The sequence below is a fragment of the Callospermophilus lateralis genome, unplaced genomic scaffold (assembly GCF_048772815.1).
Source record: "Callospermophilus lateralis isolate mCalLat2 unplaced genomic scaffold, mCalLat2.hap1 Scaffold_112, whole genome shotgun sequence".
NCBI lineage: Eukaryota > Metazoa > Chordata > Mammalia > Rodentia > Sciuridae > Callospermophilus > Callospermophilus lateralis.
This window is the reverse complement of record NW_027511460.1, coordinates 3,499,902-3,505,379: the sequence shown is the minus strand read 5'-3', so window position 1 is coordinate 3,505,379 and position 5,478 is coordinate 3,499,902. Positions and strand designations below refer to the sequence as shown.

Sequence of the window (5,478 nt, the reverse complement as noted above, 5' to 3'; positions counted from 1 at the left end):
TTTTATCAGCTTAGAATAGATTGATCATGTCAGCAACCCTGGACTATGAAAGATTATTAATTCTGCAGCATGTAAACACACACACACACACACACACACACATACAAACACACACACAAAAAAAACAAAACAAAACAAAAACAAAAAGAACAAAAACAAAAAAACTGGTATCATTACTTGGCTGTCTTCTTAAAAATCCTGTTTCTTGATGCCTTGAAATATTCTACAAGTCACCTCTATTTAGGTGGGAAAAGTGAGAGCCAGTATAGTTACAATGAAGATGGGTTCTAAATGCAGATAAGATAATAAGCAACTTTACAGTTGCAAGTTGGACAAAAAGCATTGAAGTTTATTTTAATGAAGATGTTTTAGTCCATTTTGGGGTGCTATCACAGAATATTATGGACTGGATGATTTGTTAAGAAAATATTAGTTTATGGATCTAGGGCCTAAGAAATCCAAGAGCATGGTATTGGCGTCTGCTCAACTTCAGTTAAGGCCTTCTTATTGCTTTGTGACATCGCACCAAGCAAGAGAGAGCCAAGGAAGATGAACCTACTCACCCCTGAGAATTAACTCGCTTTCATGAGGGCAATATTACTTCCTTCATGTGGTGTAGCCCTCATGGCCTATATATCTCTCATTAGGTTTCACCTTCCAACACTGCTGCATGGGAATTATGGTTTCAACACCCAAACTTTTTGTGGGACACATAGCAAAGGCTATTAGATTAATGTAACCAAAGTACACCATTATGTTATTATCAGTTATAACCTGACCTAAGCTCCAGCACCATTTTTCTGTGACTGCCTTGGCCATGTCATTTTTGAGTTGACTTTTCTTGAATATTTTTTGACAGAAAAATAGCTACCAGGTTCTAGGCCACATACTTCATACTACAATATATAAAATTTCATTGAATGCCCTTTCACAACATTAGACAAGAGTCTTAGAATTAACTATTTTTGGAACAACTTAGACCACATGCCAATCCTGTGGTGAGGGGAACTTCAAGTGTTAAGATGGTTTATCCCAGAGTCACTGGTCATCTATTACATATATGTAGCACATTTAATGATGGGCATCTGGATAAAAATAAGTAAGATCAAGCCCAAGGGCAGAGATTCTCCATACACCACATCTGGACGTGGAACATTTAACTAAAGCTTGAATGATTAAAAGAAATGGATGAATGAATGAATGAATAAATAAATAAATAGTTTAAGGCACCACACATTATATGGCAGAACCTTAGTTTCCTCATCTTAAAAATGAACATCATATTATCTACCATTGAGGGTTGTAAGTGTCAGGAACTGTGAGAAGTCTGCAATTTTACCCTATTTATTAGCTTAATAAGTTAGCCTACCAGAATTTATGTTTGCTGGCAAGAGACAGACTTCTGATCAGATGCAAAGGATTTCATTGCTCAGGGCATTAGTAGTAGCCAGAGCATTAACATTTGGATTAAGTCTCTGAGCTCCTGTCCCCAGAGGGCAATGCAGAGATCGGCAAGAGGTGAGTGATGCTTGCACATGCAGCAGCTTGCATTCTAGAAAAGGAACCGTGACCAAAGCTAGGGAAGTCGAATCTCTTATAATATGCTTTCAGCATACCTGCCTGATCTTTGGCTTGGATATAAACATTATCTTTATTATACTGGACAGTAAACAAACATGCCCTTTGTTGCAGAGAGAGGCACTGTTTTTATCTTCCCAAGCTATTTTCTCCAAGAATATCCTTGAAAAGATAGTTCAGAACAAAGGCTGTTTGGTACCTCCACTTATAAGAAATGCATAAATGCTGAGAACTCATGGAAAATGGTCTCCTAATAATATCCACACTTTGTTTTTATACCATCTTGGCTTCTGGAGAATTTTCCCATGAGTATGTCATTCCATTGGGCACTCTAATTAATCTGGCTGGCAGAAGCTGGACCAAATCTGTTTAATTTGTCTCATACTGTATTTAATTAAGGCTTTTATCAATAGGATTCCAAGTGGCATGATGAGGCTAACTTCATCCCCCAGGGTTCCAACCATGCTGTCCAGGATTCCAACCCTAGCTAACAGAACAAATCCTGCAAAACACTGGTCTTAGAAAACCTGGTGACTTTCTCAAGTTTCTGGGGTCTTTCCATGTGGCTTATGGCATCAATACAGGCATAGCAGGATGTGCTAGTGATCATTTGTCCTCTGCCTTGGACCATGGCAGATAAGGCAGGTAAGTAGGTCCAGGGCAGTGATCTGAGATGGACTGGAATATCTTCCAGGGCCAAGATGAGGCCATTTATCACTGTAGCTAAAGTTTGAGACAGATTCTAACTGACATTAGATGGCCATGCTACTGTAGTGAAGACTGCCCATAGGGTGGGCATAAGTAAGAAGTCAGAGATGTCTCCAGGAAACTCCCCAATACAATGTTTTCTACTTATGGGGGTCTTAAACATCACTGTATTTAACAGAATCTGTCTTTTGTCCCTCTTTTCATCTTACCTAGCTCCTAGCTTCCCATCACTTTGCATTTTTTTAAGTCCCTGTGTTTGCAATGTTTCCTATAACACTTAGCCCTTGCCCAAGCTGGGCCCTCCATGTAAAATGACATTCTTATCAACATCAGCCTAATTAACTTCCATTCACCCTTTGTTGTACTGTGCCGTTTCCACTACCTTATACTGTGTCTTATATTGATTGCTGCTCCATATAACTTATCCCAATTTTAATTGACATTAGTTATTTCATTAGTATCTGTCCAGTGCCATACTGTATGCTCTGTGATGGATCAGAATTACATTTGGTTTCGCTCATCATTGTATTCATATATCTATTGCACACAATCAGTAGAAAGTAAGCACTTATTAAATGAATTTTAAAAGATATTTAAAACTGTTTGAAAAAGATATTAGTGTCAAGCCCGTGATGAGTGAGCCCTCATTTATCACAGGTGGCTCATAATTGACTGTAGTTTGACAGACCAGGAAGGAAGATCCAATGACCAGACACTAAGTGAAAATACAGGGTGGTGTGTAAGCTCAGAAAAGGAAGCAAACAAATAAGGCAGACCAAGAAAAGAATGTTTAAAGCATTGGGAAAAACACACCTGGAGGCTAAAGTGTACAGCATTTTCTTACTGGAAATCAGCAGCAGCCTACCAAATGGGCAGGCAGCAATTAATCAAGAGGTGACATAAGTTATAACTAAACCCCAGGCTGCTTGGAAGACTTAATAATCCATCAGAGAAGCAAGGTACCAAAATGATGTTTGGTGATTTGATTTCTCAGTTCCTCAAAGGGTTCAGGGTGGAGAAACCCTCAGGGTGGTGCCTGGGTTGAATCCTCTCACTCAAATGAAGAATAGGATTCTCATGAAGCTACTATTCCATAGTTGCCTGGAAGTTCTTTAGTTTCATCTGTACTTTTAGTTTTTTTGTCATATAAATATATAGTTCATCTCATTTTTTAACTGCTAAAAAGCTTATAATACAGTTGTTTCTCAAGATTCCTGTTCCATAGGTTAGGAACAGGAGTTATCTCTTTCAGGGTAGTTCATTGAGTTCTGGAAGTATAATTTTTTCTCCACTTGACTGTGTAAGCCCCTCAAAGTCAGGCACTCTCCTTATTCTCTGTATCTCAATTACATGGCATGGTGCCTGGTCTTGTAGTTTCCACCAAGCTCTGACTTATCTTGGTGTATAATCTCAGTTTACTGGCTTTTTCCTTGCTTCAGCTTTGCCATGGGGCTATCAAGGCTCTGAAGATTCTTGTGACAACTATATGAAATAATTTTCTAGGAAGAATGTATAGTGCCCAATGAATATTAGATTTCATTGTTAGGGATTTGATAAGGCCAGGCATGGTGGCACACAGCGACTTGGGTTGCTGAGGCAGGGGGAGTGTAAGTTCAAAGCCAACCTTATCAACTTAATGAGGCCCTGTATTTAAAAAAACAAAAAGGGCTGGGGATGTGGCTCAGTGGTTTAGTGCCCGTGGGTTCAATCCCCTGTACCAAGGGTCAGGGCAAGGCAATAGGAAAGCCCACCCTTTCTAAGTTTTGATAAGTAAGGGTGTGGTAATCTTAAAATCAGAACATTAATAGGTATGTGTAATTGAAAGTTGGGAGGCGCACCTGGCCTTTTCTGTGTCCAGTGGTGACCTAGGGTTCCAGCATCCTCCTCTCTCCTGGTTCTGTATGTGCCCCAGAGCCTCCTTGGAAATTTTAACTGTATCTTCCATCCAGATGGCTAGTGAGTGGAAAGAGGGTATGGAGGATCAAACTGGCCCTTGTAAGGGCCAAGTCTAGCACTGATTTAATTCTCTACTACTCATGTTCTATTAGTCAGAATCCAGTCACATAGCCCCAAGAAGATAGAAGACAACTGGAGAATTAGATTCCAGTGTCCCTCCAAATGGGCAGGACTGCCTTGTTGTAATGTTTCTAATGAAACAGATTTCATTAATAATAGCCAACTACCACTCATGGCCAGCATGAATATCATGTTCATTGCAGTTAATTTAGTTTTATTATCATCTGTATTGTTATTTTCATTGCTTGTTTTTACAAATTGCCTGGTGTGGCCGTATCCAACCTATGGCTATATTTAATCTGACAGCTGGAAGACCAGTGGGGAAGAAGGCACAAACAAGGGACGGGCCTCCAAACACACGCTACAAAATTGTGAAGCTGTTTCATGTCTTGGAAACTGCAAGAACCACAGAGATACTTCTTTGTGATATCTATTGATTTCTCATTAAACTCCCCTTTGATTTAATTATGGGTTTAAATAGATCACATTTTCAGCATTAATAAACTCCAGCAGCTTCATATTTGACTTTGAAATTATAGTTAAACTAAAGCTTTTTCTAATAGGAGATTAAATATAAATATATAGTCCATCTCATTTGCTAACTGCTGAAAAGCTTATAATACAGTTATTTCTCAAGATTCCTGTTCCATAGGTTAGGAACAGGAATTATCTCTTTCACCAAGAAGAGGTGCTTTTTTCTTACAGTGAGGCAATCGATCATTCTCACAGTGGGAGGCATCCACTGGCTCTTTGGCATTATTTTTAGTTATCTGTAGTTTTTTTTTTTTTTTTTTAAATGGATGAGGGGTGCACTGTTCCTGGAAGTACTGCAATACCAGGTTGATGTGTGGAGTAGACAGAGCAAGCTCCTATTCCAACTCCCTGCTCCAAAAATCCTCAGATAGAGGATGTATCAGATATTAAACTGATAAGAACAGATACTACAGTTGATCTTAGCTGCTGAGAGCCATGGCCGAGTCTGTATGGCCCCTGGCATTTTGCCAACAGTATTGATTGACAGGCGAGGCATTACTATCTGCCTTGGCTGCTACTTTTGAGTTCTCCCACTACTTTGGAGTTCTCGTGGGGATTCCCAGGGATTCCCCGGGAGTTCCCATTGGTTGGAGAAGTGCAGGAGGAGGGATTTCCGGAGGATATATTTCCGGTGGCTGGTTC

At 39.6% G+C, this 5,478-nt stretch overlaps 1 pseudogene; it reads right to left on the bottom strand.

Annotated features, from left to right (window-relative positions):
* Positions 1-5,104: 5,104 nt before the first annotated feature.
* Positions 5,105-5,273, bottom strand: LOC143398724 (U2 spliceosomal RNA; annotated as a pseudogene).
* Positions 5,274-5,478: the final 205 nt, after the last annotated feature.